At 38.4% G+C, this 25,491-nt stretch overlaps 1 protein-coding gene across 3 annotated transcripts in view; it reads right to left on the reverse strand.

The window, feature by feature from the left end:
• The window catches only part of GNAL (G protein subunit alpha L), a 198,896-nt gene that overhangs the window by 94,136 nt on the left and 79,269 nt on the right, over positions 1–25,491 (reverse strand). The gene's annotated exons all lie outside the window — the stretch shown is intronic.

The following is a 25,491-nucleotide window of genomic DNA, read 5'->3' on the forward strand; positions in this document are numbered from 1 at the left end:
TGCATCTCTTTTTTCTTCCTTGAAGACAGCAAATAATACACTACAATTGTTTAAAGATTTGATATGCTCATGACCAATACGGTTAACAAAAATATCTTCCTGTCCATAGTCTTCTCTACATAATGGTTTAAATTACAGTTGTCCACCTCAGTCTCTGAACAGTCACACAGATCAACTAGAGCTGCACAGTTTGAGAGAACTGAAAACTAGCATACTAGTATATTTGGTATAATTAATCTGTTTTCCTTATTACTTCCTCTACATGTGGAGGAGTTAAAAAGATTGGCTTCCCTTCTTCTTTCAGTTTCTCCAGAAATAAAAATGTGTTTCTGGTGTTGGAATGAGAAGCCAGGATTGCCTTGGCTGGTAAACCTTGGAGATCCACCCTAACTCCAGCTGATTTTCTTTCCACTGACCTATAAAGCAGGGGAAGTCCTTCAAAGGGATGAGGAAAGTGGGAATTCTCCTTTTTTAGGCTGTCCGGTCCTTTAAGTTTTAATGACTTTTGGTAGCATGTCACTGATGCCTTCCCACAGAGAAAGGAAGGTACTTCTAAGAGGGTTTTTAAAAAAATTGTCATTGTTTTTTAATAACATAGAAGTACGTGGAAATCGGTTTGTTTGCAGCCTGATGAGAATCCAGTTTCTCATGACAAGTTAATAGATTTGGATGGAGTATCCTCTTTTGTTGAAGTCTAGTCAGTGGAATCCCTCAGATTTCTGTTTTCACATGCAGTGTGCAAGGATCCTTTCAGATAGCCTTTTGGAGATGAACAAAAAAGAAGACACCATGCGCAGAACTTTCTGTTTCCTCTATTACCTTCAGGGAAAAGAAGCAAATGCCCATTTATGAACCTGACAGATCTATGCGACGAAGAAAATTCAGGAGACCTTGCTCACAAAACCTCTTTCACAAACAACACTTTGAGCTCTGTGCCCTCTGCTTGAAAGTTCTGTGAACTCTGCATTTTCAAAGAAGGGCTTCACTTCAAGCCACCCTGTGTATTTTGCAGGGGCCTCAGCTGCCAAACCGAACAAGACACAAAAAGGGTCATAGCTCTTGACCCCTTAAAATCAGGCACAGAATTTCAGTGGATGAAGAAAATACCTGAAACTATGCTCCTACTTTTTCTCTAGAAATAAAACCTCACGCTAACTTTAACTGGTGAATCACTAAAACCAGACATCTGTGCTTAAAGCAAAGGATACTTGAAGCTGAAGGTTACGATTCAGAATCCTTCAGATTTTTTTATCCATTACGTGTTGTAGGAAGAAACCAATGAGGTTAGGGTCTCATCTTATTTTACAGCCTCAGATTCAAAATGTTTGGGAACAGTTAAAAGTAAGGCATATAGGGTGTGCATGTGTATATGTGTGTAAAAGCATGAAAATGGGAACTGCTTTCAGAAGGCTCTGCAACTGGGATCATGGAGAGGACCAAATAATAATAAAAAAAAAAACAGAAAGAAAAGAAAGCCGTAGCCTAGATGCCAGCTATTGGTTATCTGCACTGTTAACACAATAGGTCCAGTGTTTTCAGTGGACACTGTCAATGTTCTTAGTCTTAAATTAGAGCAAGCAGCTGTTTTAGTGTACAGCTGAGCGTGACATAAGCCTGTGTAAACACTTTCCTCGGCCACATTCTTCTAAGTGGATGAGGGTTGTATTTTTCCTCCCCTCATGTAGAATAATCCTCTCCTCCAAAAGTTCAAAATAACTCTTAAATCACACTTCAGTTCTGCCACTAGAAAGCAACCAAAAAAGCAGGGGACAATAAAATTTGTCAGGTGTGTGTGTGTATCATGCATCAAAATGTCTACTTTTAAGGCTAGCAACCTTGACAGGATTCCACAAACACATTATCCCTCTTCCCTTGAGCCTGTTTTCCAATGTCAACACGCTTGGCAGATTCCAAAGTCAGTTTTGATAGTAGTGATAGGAAATCCCTACTTCTGCCTCCTAGAGGTTTAGTACATAAAATAATCATAAAGCATGGTGATACGTGTCTGTACCTACAAAGAAATATACTGTAAGAATCAGTGTATTTGGTTTCATAAAATTCCTGGATGTCCTCACATTTTAAGTGGACTCAATTACTGAGGATTTTTAAATTGAAAATTTAAAATTGCATAACCAACACTGGTAAAATCTGAAAATCCTAGTAGCATTTACAATAAACACTTCTCTCCCTTCTCCTCCACCCTTCAGTTTTCATATATTTTTTGGGGCATCTAGAGGTCAGGCAGAGAAACTTGAGAACATACTGCAACAAATGAGCAACAATTTCCACAGTACCAAAATTATTAAGTTGAAACCATGACACTGATTTGCATGAAAAGGCAGCTGACCTCCATCTCATGACTTATTTTTAAACAAAATGAACTTTGAAGCTGACAGGCAAAGACAGATAAATTGCCCTATCTTCCAATTTTCAGTTAAAGCCTGTGGAGATGGCAGAAATCACAGCAGAGTTGTCCGGCTCCTTTTCTCTACTGTAGAGAGACAAAACCAGTGGCTGTGGACAACACAGGCCAACAGAGAAGGCCAAGAATTCCTGGAAAAGCTGCAGCAGAAATGACAGGTCACAGGGAAGACCCTGCCAATGAGGAAACTGTTAAAGGAGACAGTTTAATGCCCAATTCTCACTCTTACCTTTACATGCTACCTCTTTAAACGCACTGTCCCTTGAAGAGGGACCTATAATTTCTGTGGCGTGTGATTTATCTATTGTTCTGGCCGTGTAAAACTGTGCACGTTACTTCTTGGTGAGTGATTGTCAGGTTGTGAAGGATGGTGGCCAACAGCTATACAATGGTGGGGATGATACAAGGAACATGCTTGCAATGGAAAAGTTTCAACTAGGCTACCTGAAACAGAGGAGCAACTGACACAAATTAATACCTTGGTTTTCTGTTATCATCTTATACCACTACCACCCTGGCCACATCTCCACAAGTTTACTTGGCTCTTGGACAACTTGCATCCACACAGATGAGTTACAACAGTTCATCAGCTGCTAATCTAGACGCTTTTTGTTGATGATTCAATCTGTATGGTTTGAATGTTGTTTCACAGGCATTCTTTCTCTGTCGCCAAGTTCAAGAAAATTTATAAAGCAAGAGTACAAACTCCATCTATGAGTTGTTCAAGCTGTACAAAACTGAGTTTAGGTGAGAAAAAAAAATATATGCAGGCTGCTTACTGCTTTAGAATTCTTGGTTCTGTTATATGCATTATACATAGCTGTATTTTCTTTGCAGGAAAGGTGTTGATCAATGTCAGTGGTTACAGGTGCACCAAAACCTGTCACTCTGCAAGGAGACACATCTCCAGCATGAACAAGGTACAGGCAATCAGAGAGAAATTTATGTTGGAAGGGGTCTCTGGATCATCTAGTTCAACCTCCTGCTCAAAGCAGGGCTCACGTTGCATTGACAGTGGGACACTCAGGGCCTTGTCCAGCTGAGTTTTGAAAGTCTCCAAGGATGGGGATGCCACAGCCTTTCCAGGCAACCTGTTCATGTTTGGCCACTGTGAATTTTTTTCCTTACTGTCTAAAACGACCGTCCCTTATTGCAGGTTGTGTCTGTTATCCCTTCTCTCATCACTGTGCACCTCTAGGAGCAGTCTGGCTCTGCTTCTGTAACTCCTCTCCTCTTTCAGGTGGGGGCTGACTGTTATTAAATCCCACCTTAACCTTCTCTTTTCCAGGCTAAACAAGATCATCTTCCTCAGCCTCTCCTCAAATGCCATGTGCTTCACCCCCCTCATCTTGTTAGTGGTTCCTCCACTGGACTTGCTGCAGTATTCTGACATTTCTGCATGAGTGCAGAACCGGACACGCGCCCTAGACGCAGCCTCGTAAGTGCCGTGTAGGGGGGAATAATCCCTTCTCCTGACCGTCTGACACTCTTCCTAACTCAACTCAGTATGCACAAAACACTGCCCATTTATTTTTAACATCTCCACCAGACCTCCAAGATAATTTTCAGTGGAGCTACTACTTGGCCAGCTGGTCCCCTGTCCATACTGATGCTCAAGGTTGTTTTGTCCCAGGTGCTGGACACAGCGCTTCTCTTTGTTGAACTCTCAGGTTTCTGGCAGCCCAGCCCTGCAAGAATGTGCCAAGGTCCTTGTGAGTGGCAGTCCTGCCTCCAGCCCGCTTCTCCCATTTTCGGAAAACACGAGTCAAACGTGTGTTCCAGTCAGCTGGTTTATCCACTCCGAAGCTCCTGCAGTGAATTTGGCTCCTTTATTTAACGATCTAGTTTGGAAGAAGCCGAGTTTTTGCAAAATACTGGCAGAACAACTATGGTAGTACTGTGAATTGAGGAAAGCTGCTGTTGGCCAGCATTTAGATTTATGCTACTGAACTCCCCAACAGAAGAATACCAGACACATAGAAGTGTCCAAACTAGCCCTTATATGAGGCACATATTATGGCGTAGGCAAAATACTGAAGAGCTGTAGAGCCATGAAAAACTCACCACAATGGACAGAAGCAAAAGGCCTATGAACTAGAAAGCGAAGAAGTGAATTAAGAAAGACTACGAAACAGTTTGTTTTGCAGTCATGAACCTCCTCTCCCATCTGGTATTTATGCTACACACAGACACACAACTACAAGTGCTTGTATATATATATTTCTACCCTCTGAATTTCAAGGCACACAGACAGTAACAATTAAGTCATCAAGATTTTAAAAGCAGATAAAATATTTCTTAAGACACTTTTCAGACATCTGCAGGCAGTTATCAGAAGAGGGATATTTTGTTTAAATCAGATTGTTTGTCTCAAGCATACACAGAAAAGTTTTACAGTTAAAAAAAAAGTTCCTTATGATGCAGAGAAGAATTGCTAAAAACAGTGATAGAGGAGAGTTTGTTCTGCCTGGTAAAACTAGTGAACCTGCAGAATAGAGGATTGCTCAATGGGGCCAGCTACAGCATTACCTGCCAAGTCAGCCACTCTCACAGACTGGGAACTAGCAAGCGTGAGACACAGCCAGTTGGCTTTGGCGGAATATTTATGGAGGATGCAGAGGCTTATTTACTGAATAATCTGGAGACCATCTGGTGGTATCCAGTGACAAGAACACTGAGCTGAAAGTGGAAAAGCCTGAGCTCTATTTCTGGCTCTGCCAACTATCCTCTGTGACCTCCAGTGGCTCAGTTTCCCCATAGACAAATTAGAAAAAAACCCTACTGTCGTCTCTAGGAAATTTTGAGATACTTCAATAAGAATCATAATTTATTACTACTTTAGGATATCAGTAATCCCTTCAGAGTTGGAATGTTGTTTTGAATCTGAGTTTTCAATCTGCATTAACAAAAAGATTATACCGATCTTAACGGTGGTAGTACATAATTTGGGGTCAAGACAAAAAGTTTTCCGAAGAATTTCAAAACAAGCTGGACAGTTTTCTTAACTGTGACATTTCCAAAATAAAGAGTTCCTTTTTTTTTTCCCCCCTTTAGAAAAAAAATGCACATCAGTCAGACATATATATCTTATAAGACCTTCCAAACACCCAGACTAATGCTCACTACAATAACTGAGCTGGCAAAATCTAAAATACTTCCAAGTTCTGAACTTGTTACCAACTTGCTGAACCTTTAAATAATCATCTGTAGGGGACAGGGGGAATTGAGTAACCAGACCAATACCCACAAGACATGTTGATTCCCTCCACCACTAATCTAGTCTGTTCAGAAGCCCCCAGACTTTCTGACTGACAGCAGTCCTTGTAAGTGGGCTTTCTTAGATATATTGCTATATTTGCTTTCTTTTCTCCAAGCTCCATTGACAATTTACTATGGAGAGGATACAAAATCACCCCTAAGGAGGGATAAGAAAAAAAAATCCCACCGAGGAACAGTAGCTTTTTAAGAAAATCTCTGGATGACTATAAACTACCACTAATCTAGATCCTAATTCAAATCAAAAAGAGAACTTATGCAGGCAAAAACTTTCCATACCTACTGAAAGAGTTTTGTTGGAGTCTCTGGTAGGTGATAATATAGAGAAGGAGAGAGCTTCTGCCTACCAGGAGGATTCCCCTGCAAACAGAGCCCAGACACGTCCCACTTTCTTCTCACAGAACTGGTCACCCTTGTCTAATCTCCTTAAGTCATCTGGTGTCGCACTGGGGAAGCGCTATCTAGGACAAAGAAATCTGTAGGGATGCTGGCAAGAGTGGAAAGTGAATCTTGTGACCAAGCACACCAGGGCTGGGCTGCTCAGGGAAATTATAACGAAGTGGAGGAGCTCTATTTTTAATGGGGAACAGGAAAGAGGAAGAAAGGTAGCAGGAGGATCAGACCTCCCTTGCTGGGGAGGGAGAGGAAGAAGGAGAGGAAGGAAGAAATGCACTTCACAGATACATGGGTCAATAACTAAACACGTAACAATGAAGTTTAAATTTAAACGCAGAGTTATTTTTTCAACAATGCTGCTGTATATGATAGTTCCAAACTACGACCTTTCTGCGCTGATGCTGGAAGAAATCCAAGCTATTTCAGGAAGAAGTTGGGTCTTCAGGTAAGTAGATTAACTTTTATGTAGTTTGTAAGATTTTCCAGACAATTTGTGGATTGGAAAAAGGCTTCTGCCGACATCCATGTTTCTTAGGAAGCGGAATAAAAATAGTTAGGGGCTGTAGCGACTGAACTGAGTCCCGGAAAGTCAGCATTAGACTTCCAAAATAAAAATAAGGAATACTGTTTGGAAAGCGTTTCAGTGGGAGAATTACACGAACTTATAAAATGGAATCAATTTGCTTGTACTGCAGTCACACTACTGCCTGAGCCTGCATGTCTATTTTACAACACTTTGAATCCCTGCAGTCTTAAGCATAGATTAACAAAGTATGGCAGGATATACTTACAAACTATTTAGGCAGCTTTACAGTTCAACCAACCTTGCTGACAGGGGAACAGGAAGGGGGAAAATCCTTTATTATTCACTCAGTGGACTGAAAGGAAGACTGTATGAGCTACAAGGAACATCATTAAGAGGTTAGTAAAGACAGGCAGAATTTTTTAAAGCCACCTGCTTGCCTATATCCTTTTTCCAAAGGACTTTAAATATTCACATTTTAAAGTCTGTTTATCCTAATATATTTTTTGTACATTTTAATGAGACCATACGAAGGAAGATGACAGTCTTTCAATCTATTTTCAAGTCAGCTCAACTAAGACTAGTACAATGGATTTTTTTTGACTGGATGGATGTGTAAATCCATTTCCACGCTTTGCGAAATAATTCTGCACCACAAAATATAATGCTACAAATCACTATCGCTTACTGTTGGAACAGTATAAAGACATATAAAAAGCATACTTTTCCTTTTCCCATCTCTTAGTTCATTGAAATTTCAGTGTCCACCTTGAAAACCTAAACTTAAAACAAAACACACTCCAAATATTAATGGGATTTTGGTTCAGTTAGTAACGGTACTGAATAAACAAAGAATTTTAGCTGTTTTCTTCAGATTTTCTCATGGTTTTAATCAATCTTTTAACTTCTGTAGCTAAACTGAACATTTTTAGAATAAGGTTTGCTTTTGCTCATAACTTAAGACTATGCTAGGAAAATTGAAATTATACCTGAAGCTTTTAATGTAGAACTGTCATGTTTGAAGAAAGCATACCTTCAAACTATCTAGCTATGAACTGAATAATCTCATCTCAAAATTCATTAAGTGTTCAGTAATCTGAAAAGCACTACACTGCTCATGTCTCATCTGCAGTAGGGAAAAGCAGAGCTCTGTTGTAATTCACTGAACCTCAGCAATATCACATTACGTTTGTGTGCGTGAAATGGCTATTTACTTCCACATACAAAAGAGTGATCTAATACTACAAAATGAAAAAAAATCCTACTAATGTGGTAATTCAGATATCAAAACAAGTTTTTAAAGACTGTTCAATATACTAAAAATACCAAACCATTGGTTTCATGCAGGATGGAAGTTTTACAAGTGCTCCTACACCAGGAACTCTCTTTCTGGAAATTCCGCTCCAGCAACAACAACCTTCCCCCACTTTTAATAGCATAGAGTGAAAATGATGGCTATGCAACCCTGTATTCTGTACCACCCACAATAGTTTTGGCCAGCCCAAGACAACGATGAATTCATACAATATGAAACAGGCCTATGACAGTGTATTTTTTCTCGGATGAAAATGGAGCTTGGGTATGTTAGAGTGTATTGATTGGCTCTTGATGCCACTAAAGTCACTGGCCGTTTTGTCGCTGGCTTCAGAAGAGCCAGCCTTCCAACTGAAAGTCATGAATGGATGAACTGCACCTCAGCTGAATAATTTTTCAAATAATAACTTGAAGCATGTCTGTTTAGCTGTTAAGCTCTGCCTAATTTAGAACAGCTATTGAAGGTTATTTTTGTTTTAACATACCGTTAGATCTCATGTTTTCCATATTTTGTAGTAACAACTTTCCACAACAGCTATCCTCTTTCCCTGTTACATTCATTGTATGAATTTAACATTTTTGTTTAAGAAAAAGGGACACTGAACACAATTCAACTTAACATTTTATGCAGATTTCCATGACAAGGACTGTCTTAGTGTGGACTTAATGATTTGTAGTTAAAATCATAAACCTGAAAATGTAATGGAAGTTGCTACACGTTCTACATCCTTTCAGTTTTTAATATACATTTAAAAGGGATACCCAATTAAAATGTAGAAATTAATAAATTTTTAAAACTAGTTACAAATGCTCTAATTTTTCTGTTTTAAAAGTTGTTCTTTAGTGACTGTATTCTAAAGGCACTTTACTGTTGATGAGACCTAAGAATAGAGCAGTCGCTCTAAATCTCATTGGCACTAGTGATGATGAACACCAGCCCCAAACCATATGCTCTTCTCTAGCAAATCATACTCTTTATGTTGAAGATACTGCAGTTATTAGACAGAATCTTTGGATAAGGTACAGGGTATAAAATATCTTCTTCCACAGTATGCTCCAGGAAATCATCTTCCTGGGCTAAAACCCAGTTATAAGCTATTTTTATAGTTATAAACTATTCCCCCTCAAATTAACCATATAAAATTTGAATTTGCATATACTTCTTAAAATAAGTATTGGACACTGTGCATAATTAAAAGGACAGAAATCAAAGTGTGTTATGCTTGACTGAAGCAGGCTGGCAGAAAACTCCAGACAAAAAAATGAAAGGGCTGAAATGAAAGCATAACTAGTAGGTACAAACATCTTACAAGTTGTTGAAAAGAGCAAAGAGTTGCATTAACAAAGATGTCACAGAACCACTTTTATACAATACACTATTCAGAAGGCACTGTACATCTAGCCAAGACAAGCTCAGGTAGCAACACACTGAGGCAATGTTGCACTCGACATCCTGCACTTGGGTGCATCATCCCACTGATGGGTTTACAAGAATTCATTTACTTAAACTTTTTATGAGCAGTAGATCTTCCCTTCTCCTTGAGAAGAAAAAATATTATGCAACACTCCATGGTTCTTAAAACATATAATGCATCCAATGAGAAAGGTTATCTGCAGCTGTAAGCATAAAGTGTGACCATAAGCATAAAATGTAAAAGTTAGAGTTAAATTTCAGTGGTAGCCTAACTTATTAAATTGTTTAAGCCCTACTGCAATGTATACTGTCTCCTTAGGTTGGTTTCCTAAGGGAAGGAGACTTACGCTGTCATATCATCTGGCTGACAATCAACCATGCCAACTATGCAACATACCGGCCAGTTCCAACCAAATTCCAAAAAAAAGGCAGAGGACTCAAGGAAGGACTCAAAGTCTAACGAGAGCATTGTTGGCTGGAGGAAGGAGTTGGTTCAACACCTTACTGAAGGGAAATTTTAGTGTGATCTCAACAAGTTATCTGTTTTTGCTGGATTAGCCGCGGACTAATGGTCTGATCAGCCAGTCAGCACTTACTCACCAAAAGGTGCCCTGTCATGCACTGCCTCTTGCCCAGCTGGAAGGGGACTGGACTATGCTGAGGAAAATCAGGCAATGGGAGGCCTAAAGGAGAAACGGGCTATTTACCATCACTGGAGAAGCAGGCTGGGCATCTACTATTCATCCACAGGCAACCAGAATTTCTTAGCTCCATTACTTATGGAACAAATTACAATTTACAGGACTGAGAACAATACTTAGAGCTCCTGGTGAAGATCCAAAAGCACATTATGCCAGGCACATTCTAACACCCATTCTGCTTTGGCTAACAAGAAAGGTAGGAGAAGGAATGGAAGAAACAAGATTAAGTTACTTGCTGGAATTGCATAAGAGGTCAGTACGGACTGCCAAAATATGCCTCTTTTTCCAATTGGGGATTATCTAGTGACTCAAAATTATAGCTCAAATACTAGTATGATGTACCAAGGGTGGCAATACAAAATTATGTTAGCTCATTTGTATAATATTTGTATAATATTGAGTGACTCTTTAATATAAATTATGATACTACATAATATATACTATGTAAAATTTGCAAACAAAACCCTCCCCCGAATCTAAGAAAATTCCGTGATGACCATCATCATCATAATTCCATATAGCAAATTTAAGATACAAACCACAGCTTTGTTAGCGGCGTCAGTGAACTCAGAACACGGTAACTCTTTGGGCTGGCTATTTAACAGAGGCTTCTGTAATCAAAGACATTAACAAGATGGCAGTCCAAGATAAAGTGAAAATTAGATTTAAATTGGATTTCCAAACTGAAGTACCCTCCAGAGATATACTAGACCTACTGCTACACTGTAAAATGTTTTAAAACTGCTTCCATGGCAGCGAACATTTATTAACTTGAGGGAATGTTCCCACGCCACAAAAACAAGTGTTTGTTTTAGAGGGTGTTCATTTCAAGGGTCCAAAATACAACATTCATTTCCAGCTTACCCTCAAAAGTCAGTTCATACAGATAATCAGAAAGAGTCAGAAGTTAAAATTTAATTGAGTCCTAATGAACATGGCTTGCTACCACCACTTGCTACCAGCCACCAAAATTTTCAAGATACACAGTGAGTGAAGACTAAAAGGGTCAAAATAAGGCAGTGAGAGAAAAACCAGCCATCTAATCTGCAGAACAGAATAGCTAATAATTTTGAAGTCAACAACTGGGTTTACAGGAAAGTTAAAGCCACAAGTTATTCAGTTCCATATTGAATTTAAGGGCATCAGCTCAAAGCAAACTTTTTTTACCATTTTCTTTTTGACACACAAGGTATAAACCAGCATTTCTAAAATTCATCTACTAGAAAAGCACAATCACTTGACTAACCAAAAGCATGACTGGCTCTGTAAATTTGGCTCTTTTTTTTTTTCCTTCTACCGCTGCCTGCTATTTGTCTGCTATTAAGCTCTTTTTTTATATATATACACACTTCGATACTTTTACATAGACACAGGCCATGCTTCCATCTCCAAAATGACCTGCAGCGCAATTTACTATAGCGTGTACTGTACAAAGTTCTTTGGTATCCACAGGAACAGTTACCAACTGATGTGAACTTCCTTCCCTAAAGAGCCTGTTTTGAATAACAAACTACTCCAGGGGGAAATACATTATCTTGTCTAATCAAATGTTCAAGTGAGGCTCATTTTATTCCAGGGTTTTACTATGTGTTGTGGAAATGTGTGACACTGACCTTTAATTAAATCTCAGTCTTAAAGGAAGATAGTAAAAGCTTAGCAGCCCAGACTACAGGAGTTTAAAGCTACATTTAAATGGTTTAAAGAATTAATCAAAACCTATTTCTTAGTGAATGTATTCTCTAAGATATCTGCTTTCACGTAATCTGTATAAAAGGGTTTTTTCGTAAGCATCGGTAGTTATTTGTTCTTGCTTTTTACAGTCAGCTTTAAAATACAGATGTTAAGCATGCCACCTGACATATAGTTTGTATTATCAACATGCTTCCTTTTATCCAAGTGTATTTATTCAGTGTTTTTTGATTAGCTAAAAATTTTCCACACTGTGTACTTTAGACAGAAAACAATTCAACAGGACAGCATCATATACATGCCTGGCAAAAGTTCATTTTTCACGTCAGAGAGCTTGTGTCAGGTAAAAATATAACTCGGCCTCTCATGATGTCTCCCCAGGCAGCATGAAGCAGAAACAGCCAAGCCACACCTGAGAGGCCTTCTGCTGAGAGGACACCTTTGGGGAATCTCCTGCCCTGGTCCCACCAGGGAAGGAAAGGACAAGTCAAGGAGGGAAGAAGAGGACACCAAGGGAGATATTGGGGCGCCTTCTCCAGCATCCCCTTCCCTTCGTCTTGACCATCGCACAGCAGATGCCCCTAGACAGCAGGAGAGAGGATCTAGCACGTGCATGGAGAGTTGGGAAAGCAGAGAAGTCTTGCAGACACTGAAAAGCACTAACAGAGAAGGAAACATTCTGATGAATTATTCAAGTATGCAGTGCTGATTATGTGTATCCTTGAAAAAGAAATCTTACATAATTCCTGAGGTTAAACAGGTATCGCTACTGAAATTTTTGCCACTTCTTTCAGACAATAAATGACCCTATGAATATAAAAAGCACTATAGTAAACAACATCTCAAAAACTGATTCAATACTTAGCTGTTACTATACTTTTGCTGTACTGGTCAAATAGAATTTTTATAGTCAACACTTTACAAATTCACACAAGTTATAAAGGTCTTGGTAAATCAGAATAAATGCATTAAACCCCAAACAAATAATCTGGGTGTTGTGTTTTTTTTTGTAATTTATGCAAAACAGTTGTGTTACATTCCTTGAACATTCTCTGCTTGTAAAGCGGAGAGTCACAAGTTTAAGGTAGATAAGCTCTCCAATGCACCACAGCTATATCTTTAAAAATGTCTACATTTCAAAAATATTTAAAATGGTTCCTAAGGATTCAGTTCTAAGTTTTATTCTGTTTGTTCTTGACGTATTTTTGACACCCATCCAGGTAAATGGGAAAACAAACTAGTTATTCCCCTTCCTCTCTTACCTACTGTTAATTTTCGGTTCGAGTTGGCTGCAGAGGTTAATTCTAAGTTGGCTGGCTTTAAATCACCTTTTCTACCTACCATTTCACAAACCTTATTGGAAACTTATTCTGATCTTCAAAGCTAAAAATCATAACAAAACCTCCTTAAATTAAACCTTTAATTTTGAGTTAAATGTTAATTATTCTTTTTTTGGGGTACTTATTTTGAAAACTAAAGTAACAATATTAGTTCCTGTTGATATATCATTGTACCAATTTTGAACACATTTCTGTACATTTATTTTTTAGATAATTTGTGTTTAGAAATGGAGGGTAATTTTATTCTAGTCTAGAGATACTTGAATTTTTTTTTTAACAAACCTGGTAACAAACATGCTCATGCCAATATTTTACTTCACATAATTAAAAAAAAAAAGAAAGTGATCTTCCTCTCCCAGTTCCTCTTTACATGCTCAGGAAACATCACTGGGACATTTTCCTTGTGATAACAGAGCATTCAGATTGTAGAGAAGTGAACATGGAAACTAAAGTAAAGAATGGCAGTAACACAATTTAAAACAAATCATGAATGCTGCGTGATGCAGAGAAGCATTCAGCCTGCCTCCACAGACTGCTCGTTATGGTGTCGGTGTTTTTGTAAAGACGGATACATTCTTTTTCCTTTTTTTCAGGGTACATAAATCCAGGCTGAAACACAAGAGGAGGTTTTTTTTCATGGAGGAAGAAAGGAGAGGAAGAAATAAGATATCAAATCATTTAATGCTTGAGCTAATACAGGTGCGGATACTAGAGGTCATATTTTAACATTTTTAGCAGGAGTTGAAAAGTTCAACTGAAAAGCTTCACTGGACTTTATGAAGACAAAACATTACGGCATATCATATTTGCTCTCAATTTGTCCCCTAAACAACACAATTCAGCTTAGCTATATTCTGAATTGACCCTCAGGCTTTTTAAATGTATACATTAGACACAAGTGTGCCTCTCCGATAGCACCTCATACCTTGCGAAACTTCAGGAGTTTCACTGCTGAGTATGTGTAAGCCTTACTTTTTCTGAAACTCCTACTGAGAGCAATTTCCTCTCTTGCCAGCCACAGGCTCTCATATTATCAGGCAACAGCTTACACATGGACAGGCTCATAGAAATTCCTTGATGACTCCCTTTTTGTAGAAGCCTCTCCTGGCTTACAGAAGGAAAACCATCATGCATGCAAGAAAGGCAATGTGCTCTCTCACACTTGTTATGGTGCAACTGGAAAAAATACATAATGGCTAATAGGTAGATCTTACTGGCACATAAGGCAAGACGTTCACCCAAACACAGCTAATATTCATTTTTTCTTTTTAGTTAATCTATTTAAAAAACGAATCAGCATGATGCTGATTGGGGTATGTCAGAAAGTAATCCCTTCTGGAAATTACTTCTTAAGCCTTAAGAAGGCTTGTGCAGGATGACACCAGAGGTCTGTCTAGGCCACTATCCTTCTTCCAGCAGCAGATGCCCAACAAGAGAGAGGCAAGTACAGGACAAGCATATATAACAACACTTCTCCCCAGTCTTCCAATACTACTACTCAGGAACTTGAGACAAATAGGGTTTCTACATACCCAGGAGCACTCAGCTGACTGCTGTTTTGCAAACTCATCGCATCTCCCCTGAAGGCCATGCAAACTTTATAAAATTGCTTCAGTTCTACATACTGTTGCTGATACGGCATACACTGCAACAATGCGCCATTCTTACTTTACATCCACGGGAACACTTACACCGGTTCATGCAACACCCTGGGAACACGTAAACAGAATTCAAACAGATATACCTATAGGTACCCTCCCCTGCCATGTCTTTTGTGGCCAAATGACCACTCATGGTATTTTTGCATATCCATCTAGCATGTTTTCAGTAAAGATAATATAGTAATACAGCGGAAGTGGCTTGCAGTTACACAACAAAGCCAACAGAGAAGAGTTCCTGTTACATGCGACTCAAACAGCTACGATGTCTTTTGTATACTGGAGTTCGTGTGAGTACATTGCTTTTGAAATACATCAGACTAAGCCTTAAAGCTCCAATCCACAAAGTTAAGTTTAGGAATAACTGCAGTGAATGTAGCTGTGTTTGCTTATGCAAAAGGGCAAGGGTGAACAAGACAGACCTGTTCTTATACCACCTAACCTCTGGAAGAAATGTCAGACTTCACATCAGAAGGAGCAAAACCAACACACTGCACTGGGTTTCTTCTGACACACAGATTTCCAGTGGCTTTTGGTCTCACCATAATCTGAGTACTGATACAGGGGTGGAGGAAGTAAGCCTGCTTGTTTAGATAGCCATCATCTTCCCACTATGTCCTACCGCTTGTTACCATCTCCGTTTTCTTCTTCCCCATTTTGTGTCACCCGCCCTCAGTTAAAACCACAGAAATGATCTGCACTAAAAATAACCTCTCCCTCCACCTCACTTAGTGGGGCCAAACAAACAGCTTTACCAGGACTCAGCTGAGGGCACAGTGCAGGCATCAAAATGGGAAAGCGGATTGAATAGTGACAGGGGAGGGCTGGAGGAAGAGGAAGATGATGGCTTAGCCTGGCAGTGCCACTGGAACAAATGCACATGAAACTATACAGTAAGCACCCCTTACCATGCATTCTCAGAGCAGCAATGTGATTCAAAGATTGATGCCTTGCTTAAAATACAAAAGCTGGGGAGAAAAATAATTGATGTAGGGATAAAGAAAGGGTATCATATGCACATAAGTGTTTCAAAAAAGTAAATTAATTAGAATGTCGGTCGGTCAGTAAAATGCCCTCCAGTTTTGAAACCCACTCATCAGGTCCCAACAAGAACCCACCCTTAACAACACTGGAAAAACCTGCCCAGAAATAGTATGCACTCACCCAACTCAGCTAGTCCATCAGTACAGCAAAAAAAGAGTGCTCAGAGCAAACCAGCTCTTGTGCTAGAAGTGAATGCCTGGAATTCCCTCTACAGTCAAGCTGACTGTAGAGTCAGGATTTTCTCCTGATTACATCCTCAAATTCCATAGAGCAGCCCTTCATAAACTGATTAACAAACATCTTGTCTTAAATAAATTTTCCTCTTGGTGCCTGGAAGCATGCAAAGCAATACGTTCTTTCAAAAAAATAACCACCTAATTATACTATTTGCAAGGATTTTTTTGTTGTTTGTACTTCAGAAAGGGAAAAAGGAAATGAAAACAAACTTTGATTTACTGCATACTTTTTAATCTCTGTATTTCTCCCAGGATTCAAAACCCTAAAATTTAGGTATGTTCACATCTATCATGTAAGCATGGGTCAGGAATGCTATGAGTATGACATTTGGCTGTACTTATAATAAATGCACTGCTCCTAACCATTGCAGAACAACAACAAAAAAAAGGTATGCCCTTTAATGTGATCATCCTTTAAGTCAACAACATTGCAAGATGCAGTTCAGCATTACTTCCCCTTAAATCCACTCCATCAAGAAGGTTGAGATTAACCCAATGGGAAAGTGAAACGGGAGTTGCTTCTCCTTTCTACAGAATTTGCTATCATGAGCAAGAGAACTAACGAAAACTGATTTCCTATGACCTGTGCCTGTAGCTCTTTAAACCTCTTATTAGCAAAATCACCAGCTTTGCCATAACTCTCCTTTCAAGCCCCTGTCATGAAGATAAATGCACAACACACATCTCCAAAAAGCCTGCAGACTTCCTTCCAAGTGATCACACTTGCCACAGGACTCACAGACGCACTTCCTTACTGCGATAGCTGGGAGCTGCCACCAACACTTCAAATCTACTCACCTGCCACCCTTCACCTGGAGACTTTTCCTCTAATGCCACACACTTGAGATAAACTTGTTTTATTCTTCAAATCCTCTTTTCATTTCCACGTGCTTGAGGGCCTACAGCTAACAACCCATGAACTGGATTTCCCACCCCACTGTCAGCCACCAAATGTCCTAGTTCTTGAAGAGATTAGAACCTTGTACAGAAACAGGAAGTGTTATACTTAAATGCATATATGTACATCAGTGCACACATCTATGAAAACAAAGACTCCTGCTTTCTGCTTTTAACTGAAAGTACCTGAAGGCGTGCTCTTTGCTCCTTGGAGCCTTTAGAGGTAATATGCTTGACAGCTTTACTTCCCCCGGCCATTTTTCTGCTTTTAGGAAAGAAAATGTTAGGCCCTGTCTGACTAGGAGATGTGGATAATTCTCCACTAGAAGAACAGAATCATCTGTATCTTGCCAGGATTTAGATTTAACACAGTCGATGCATGGAAGCACAGTGTAGTTTTGCATACTCTATATTACAGTCTGTTACACTGTCTGAAGAGCACCCCGGAAGAATGCGTCCTATTTAAGAGAAATTAGCATGTCCGTTTACACAACAAGACCATGACAAGTCAGGCAGATAACTAATGAAGTCTCTAGATTAATTCAAGACATGATTACAGAAGCTTTAGTTTTGGAAAAGAAGTCCCAGGGGCTTTCAACCAACATGCCCATAGGACCTCTGTGAATAGAAAGAAGAATGGCAAATATGAAAGAGCAACTGACAGGAGCTCATATCTTCCAAAGTATTCCAGATTTTCAGAAGTTTTTAACTTGAGCATGAGGTGATTCATGTCACTGAAAATACAGCCTTAAAAGCACGAAACTGGACAGTTGTATCTCAGTGTATTTGTGAGACGATGATCCTTAAACTCACTGTTGTAGAGTAACCCAAACACAGGGACTTCGATAAAACACAAGAGAGAGGAATTTCTTCCTCTCCTCAAGTTAATTTCCTCCCTCTGAAAAGACAGGCACAAGAATTAAATTCTGTAATTACAGCTTTTTACATACAAAAAATTGTATTCAGCTCCTTTTCCCCTTCAATTTGGAGTGCTCTCTTTTCAAGAGTAAACATACCCAGTTTTTGTAGTCTCCTCTTACTCTGATGCTCTCCTATGGGCTCCATTTCTGTACTTATTTTTTTAAGTTCAGTTCCCAAAGCTAGACACAATACCCAGCTGAGGACTCACCAGTGCCAAAAAGAACGGCATAATTACTTCATGTCTTTTTGTACAACCACCTTGTTAATGCATCCCAGAATGAGTTAACTCATTGTTTGTGGTCCATTACTACAACAAATAATTATTCCTGCACTACAAGCAGTTTTTTGCATCCTATATCCTCTTCCATCCCCTTTCCTAGAGATTTTCTGTTTATTCCTGAGAGGCTGCCAGAAGGGGACGACTGGTTGGCCCTGTTGGAGACAACCATGTTAGACAGACTTAAATGCGCAGATTTAGTACTATCAAGATCCTATAGCAACTTGTTCTTAATTCTTTGAACTGTTAAAAAAGGTGAGAAGTGAAACAGAACGGAGCTATTCTCTTTGAAGTGTACCAGTCACAACTGATAGAGAAAATATGAGGAGCAGAGACAGAGGTTTAAAAATGAAGAAAAGCCAATCCAAAACCATTTTAACAGTAAAAAGATGCCTTCTCTAGTAGCCACTCCTTACCATTTCTGCTCCTTTAATCATAATCTACAACTTTTTTTCCCACAAACCACAAGTGCTGAATCATGTAAGACCTAAATTGACATAAAAGTAACAAAATTCTGCTACTTGCAGCATTTCCCCAAGAGATCAAAAAGTTCGAAACTTTTTCTCTCAGTGACACACAGCATTAGGAACTGTGAGGAAAAAAAAAAGTGTCATTTTGATATTTTAAAAAATTTTATTTCTCTAATGAGAAGGGTTCCAAACAATAGTCTTCTCTTCTGTTAAATCAGGCAAACTGTAACGAGCTATTAAGGAACGATGAGCAGATTTAAAAGCACAAATGTCCTTCGTGGTACTGTAAACATAGCCTCTCCAAAATCAGCCTGAAGACCAATTTATTTTCCATTTTAAGAACAAAAATAAAGCGTGTTCACCTTCTGCAAAGAAGAAAATATTAGTCATGATAGATAATTTTAAAAATGCTTTTTCGTAAGGGATGCATGGCAGCAGAGCAAATGAGAAGACATGTCATTACACATGAAAGAATAAAGAATTGAATGCAATGGAGTTTTTGAATAAATTAGTCAAAACGTATGACAGATCTGAAAATACCAAAGACTAAGTATAATTGTAATTAATACTACCCCTTTGGGCTCTGCTAATGTTGGTACAGAGATCTTCACACATATTCCCCTTATCTGCAACTGTGTTCGATTTCTCTTGAAATGACAAATCATATCCTTTAATTCTATAAATGTATCAACTCAGTGTCCAAAAAAAGGCAAACAGTGTTAGGAATTATTGGAAAAGGACTACAGAATGAAAAAGAAAACATAATGCTACTGTGTAAATCCACAATGTACCTACACCTTGAATACTGTGTGCAGTTCCGGCCTCTCATTGCAAACAGGGTCTAGTAAAACTACAAGATATATGGAAGCCCAACAAGAACAAGCAAAGATATGGAACAAGCCCTGTGAGAGAACCAGTTAAATAGACTCTTTAAGCAGAAAGATAAATATTTGGAGGGATATGATATGCAATGAGAAGGGCAATGTGGAAAAGATTAAATATTTCTAATAGACAAATGAGGGAAGACCAGTGGGTAGCAGGCTTGGGGGGGGGGGGGGGGGGGGAACCACACAAAAAAAAAAGAAAAATGAACCAAGTGGTACTTCCTCACACAACACATACTTAAACTGCAGAACTCACTGCCATAACTGAAAGTTCACACAGGTTGGGGGAAAAAAAAGAAAGATGATTTCCTAGATGAAAAGTCCACCAAAGTTATTAGATACAGAAATACCACTCCCAGCCAAAAAATACCTCAGCCATAAACCTGTGGTGACTAGGAGAATAAATGTGGGAAATACTACTATATGCTTGCCCCATTCTAAAACTCTTTTTCCAGTTTCGCTATTGGCCCTGGTCTGAGATGGGACTTGGTGCTAGATGAACCCATGATCTGAGCTCATACAGTTTTCCTATGGTTTTATCGAGCTGTGCAAATCAATGTAAGCTAAATTATCTAAGAATCTGTGCGTGAAACCTTTCCTTCTGCACAGAAAGTTATGCTGGTGCAGCCTACTGTTCAGTAAGCCTTTTCAAGATATTATTATGAAAAAAAACCACAATATGAAAATGAATCACAGTGATTACCGAAAAGACCTACTGTTCACAGCTTAATAGCATCCAGAGAACTGTCACTTATCTGAAAAAGATTTTGCTTATTTCAAGTTTTGTGCCAATCTCTAACCTACACAACTTTTCCCACCCCCAAGAAAATCCATAAAAGTGCTCACTGACCTCCCAAATACAAATTTAACAGGGAGAAATTATTTGCTCGTTTTTTTCTTTAATTGAAAGTATTTTTGATTTTGGTATTAATATCACTGCATAACCGAAGCTCAGCTGCATGAATCCTGTGCTAGCAGTACAGTAACAATGCATTTAGGTCCACATATAGGCATACATTTAAGCATTTGTAAGATTAGACTCTGGAGGATATAGATTTTTAAGGATGACTTCCGTATTTATGGAACGTTTTACTTCTTGCCAGGCTTTCATTCATCAGAGAGAAGAATCAAAATCTGCTCTGTAGAACTGAAGGCCAAGGACCAAGTCTAATCTCATATTTCTTCAAAAGACACTGAAAATCCTCTGCGGTTGAAATGACTGGCTTTCAGAAACAACAAGGGCCATCTTCCTCTACCGATGTGATTTTTGATCCATAGACTTCTTTTTTAGTTACGGTTTCTGACTTATGTATTCCTTGACTAATTACTCTTTTGGTCCATAACATGCCCACACTGTTGTTAGTTAGCCTGTTTAGTTTGCTACTGTTAAAATCTAGAGAGAAATCCAGCAGATAACAACAATTCAAAATCATAGTTCTAGGGTTGGAAAAATAAAACCTCTACTGTTCAATTAAAAGTACATTACCCTAAATATGCAAGTCTGCTCTTTCCAAAAGGAAGAGGCAACAGTGACACCTGGAGAAGCTAAAGTTCAAGTTAAAGGACACCTGCCTGCCTGAAAGAGTATTCTCACTCAAATGTTTAAGGCTACAGATCCTGCCATGAAGCCTCACTCTTTTGCAGTTCCTGCTGGGAATCTGGTAATTAATGACATGGTTACAGCAGCAAGTGAAGATACCTGACCTCTTCCTCCACCCAATGACAAAATAGAAGTGACCGTATATTCCATGTGTAGTTTTTCCTTTTACACCTATCCTCCGCCTTTTCTCTTTGCCTGGGGTTGTGACCTCCTCCAGGCACACAGCCTGCACCAAAGGCACTCTGCAGCTGACTGACAACCAGGTGCTGCTGCTATTCGTGGTCAGCTGCAGGTCTGCAGGCAAGGGGTAGTTAGTTGTATGTACAGAGGGAAGTGAGGATATACTTTCCCCTGTTTTACTTAATCACTTTGCCTTTTCTTGTTTTCCTACCCGACAGTTCTTAAATTTGATATTATTTAGCTCCTATGAAAGAAAGTATGTGGGTGTATGTTAAGAAAAGAATGATCTGCACAGCTCTGTCACTTAACATCCTATGGAAGTGAGGGTGGACGTGATCAAAAAGCATTCACCAAATTAACAGAGATAAGAAGGTTTGCATCTCTTTAGCCTATTTTATCTTGCTAAACAATCTTGCAGTTCAAAACAGTGGGATAATTATTTGCATTAAAATATTTTTAAGTCCTACTGACAGCAATAAGAAAACTCAAATGGAATGAATTGGCAGAAGTGTCAGAAAACGTTTACTTTTAAGAAGATTTAAAAGGCAAAGTTCATCTCTAACGTCGACATAACAGGCAAAAATTCCAATATTCTTCTTGCCCAAGGATAAATAACCTTTCAAAACATCCAGCATAGGTTTTTAAAACAAATACTAGTAGATTAATTACAAGAGCACACTTTAAACCAACCAAAATTAATCTACTGATTTAAAGCAAAAAACCATAATCTGCATGCTTCAAGTGATAGCTGGCGTGCTGACGAGCAGAGGTAGCTCTGTTCCAAGAAATTATTGCAAGAGTTTCCAAAGTAAAAGACAATATAAACTTAAAACTGTGTTGTACAAATTACATTCTCCTCCTGACTCCTTTTAAAGAGAAGGTCCTAGAACTTGACTACAACACTTGAATTGAATCTCTTTAACTACAGAGAAGCAAATTAAATGAAATAGGTGGCAAAATAAAACCATAAACTTTTTACGGAAACTTTTAGCAGTTAACTACAAACGTACATTGTTCTTGCCTTTCATCTGCTTTAGAGTCCTATTTACATTTATCATAAAGTGCTTCTTAGATACTATGGAGAAAAAATATTGTTCATAACACTTTTAGGTTTTCATCTTATTTACTTCACTGTGTGCAAGGTATACATACAGTCTTCGGAAGTTCACACTGTTTAGCTTGTTCTCTGTTCCTCAGCTCAGGTTGCTGCCTTCTGCAAACAAAATATCCTGTCTGTTGATGCAGACTATATTGACATTAAAAAAGATAATCCACTGTTGGCAATAAGTACAAGCAATGGATGAAGCTATGGAGGTGATGAAAAAAAAATAACCAAAGGTCTAAGCTGGCAGTGCTCAACACTGTTTCAGAAACTGAGGTTAAAAGATCATCATGTGCGGAGGAAAGGGGACCCAGCTCTTTGCTGTCGTGCAGATGAACACCCACATCTTTGAAACTCTAAATAATGACGCTATTGAACAGGTGATATCCTCTGTTCCATACGTCTCCACTGGCTTCAGTGACAATGTGCATGAATATGATGATTTATCCTTGATCTGTGCATTTTTATCATGGCCACTGAAGGAAAAAAAAAAGATTCTCCCTGACTAGTAAACACATTACTTTTACAGAGTTCTCAAAAACGGCAAAAGCAGTACATCAACCTGCTATCTTTGTCTTAAGAGATTAAAAGAATTAATTGATAATGAGGACAATTGTGAAACATACTCTGCTATGTTTACTTTTTCTCTGGCTGTGATGGAAAATCTGTTTTCATGTAGTTTATAAATAATGACAATTCATTAAATATTTCACTAACCTTAGCCTGAAAACTGCCACTTGCAGAAGGCTGAAATGTCATCATCCTTGGACTAATTGGACAGCGTGTCTTCATTAAGAGTGTGGTTACCCTTTGCATGTATTTACATTTATCTTCATTATAATTCAGTTTGATTTACACATGGGGGAACAAACAAGCAAAGTTCTTGCAAATGTTTTTAAGTGCATGTTAAGGCTTAATAAACTACATATTAATTCATATTCTAGAAATTTCAGTGCGACTCAATCTAAGTGCTAAAAATGGCAAGAATTTCTTTCCTGTTTCTTCCTTGAAAGAAGACTGGGAATCAGGATCAGTTTGTTGTTCTTGTCAGGCTACTACACTTCCGCCAGGCACCAACCTAGTGACCAATGCTATGCCTTCAGCCGTTTTCCCGAATCTTACCGCCTGATATGGAGAAGGACTGCTGCCACCTGCACATCGCAGAATCACTTTTGGAAAATACCCTAACAGCAGCCACAAGTTGTGAAGGAATACAAAACAGCAGCCCCCCAAAGCAACCACACTTTAAAATAAATCAGTGTGCTTCACAGACCTGTGGCTACTACAGAGATAATGATAGTAAGGGCTTTAACCTATCGCTCCTGCCTTTCTTTAATTTAAAATTAGGGTATACACTAAAAAATATCTGATGATCAAAAATATTCTAAAGTTCATAAATGATCCTCTAATATATTTTTGGTTCTGTGAGGAAAATCAGTCACTCCTACTTAAAATGATAATTCAAGTTATTAGCCTTCCTGTTGCCATCAAATCAAATATCCAAATTTAGATCTAAAAATATTTTTATCCTTGTAAAGTGCAATAGAAGTATATGAAGTTTTCAGCTAAAATTGTAGGAAAAAAAATACAGTATGTGACATTTATTATTATGAATTTACAGTATTTGACTGGATGCTGGCACGACTTTCAAGAAAACTCCAATTAATTTGTATTCATAGGTACCAAACCTGAAGTAGTATCGGTAAACGTCAACAATTTGGGAGACTACGGAAGTCATTTAAGTTTTAGTTAGCAGTAATAATAAAGGATAATATATTTCCAGTTTCACGGTGAAAGTCTCTGTGTTGTGTGATGATAATAAATACGGCAGGCTGGATAAAGTGCGAATACCACCCCACTATCTGGGAAATCAGATTCACAATATAAGATAGCAAACATTTAATTCGGTGTTACTATGATGATGTAATACTGGATGTAAGACTGCACTTGATTCCTAAGCAGCATTGTTCATAAGACTTTCTCAAATCATTTTCAGACTGAAATTCATTGTTTTACATTGTAAGCTATACAAAAATATATTATAAAAAAAGGCAAGTACATGTGGGAAGGATGAACTTTTTCTGTATATTTCAAAGGTAATCTGTTCTTAAAAATTCTGAGATAGGAAGACCTAGAAACAAACACAGAATTTGATACCTGTTTCGTTTAGTTTCTTCTCTTTTTTTCTGAATACATGTTAAATTTGTTAACTGCAGATCATTTGTGCTGATGCACAGGACTTCCTATGTCTCCCAATCTCAGTATTTCTCCTGTTAATTGTTGGGGGCCTAAGTAAATCCCAAAGCTCCTTTCCTGGGACACAGATTTAATGATTTACTTATCAACATGTTAACAGTTGTGGTTCAGTGAGTTTGGAACAAGTGGAGGACGGAATATGTTGTTACACTTTTATTAAACGGAGGAGTGTTTTACTAATGCATAAACCTTACTTTATTTTTATGCCTGAACACAAGGAATTCCTTCACCCTAAAACAAGCACCACGCAAACACAAACCGTGTATTTTAAGCAAGAAATGCTGAGCCTCACAGAAGAGCTGTACTTTACACAAACCACTCCAATTTTAATCCCCAGTTGTGTTTTCAGTAAAATCAGAGTATTTTTAAACAATTAAAATGAATGAATTAAAGATGATCATGGTAGAATTTTGTACTTCAACAATTCCAGTATATATTATCAATTTGAGAAGTTTGGGGGTTTGGGGGTTTGTTGATTTGGGTTTTTTTCTTTTTCTTTATTTTCTGTTTTCCAAAAAAATCGCCCTATATTTGTTTGTAGTATGATCCCAGTTGTAGTTTTATATTTTTGAAACTACACAGCTAACATAACGACCCATTATTTCTGAAAGCACTACTGGATCGACGGATCCATCAACAGCAAACTTAATGCTTCAGAGAATAAAAGCAAAATAACACGTAACATTGAAGCATCTTCTTGATCTCATGTACAAAATGTTTATAATTTTCTACTTTAACATTAACTAATCAGAACATTAGGGACTTGGCTTGCTGGTTTAAAGAAAACCAGACATGCTTATGCAACATCTGTATGCAAACAGGTATTTTATATGGAAGGAAAGGTACCGCTGGGCATCAGCAGAATCTGCTCTTAACATGAAAAGAGCTCAG

The sequence above is a fragment of the Phalacrocorax aristotelis genome, chromosome 2 (genome assembly GCF_949628215.1).
Source record: "Phalacrocorax aristotelis chromosome 2, bGulAri2.1, whole genome shotgun sequence".
Lineage (NCBI taxonomy): Eukaryota > Metazoa > Chordata > Aves > Suliformes > Phalacrocoracidae > Phalacrocorax > Phalacrocorax aristotelis.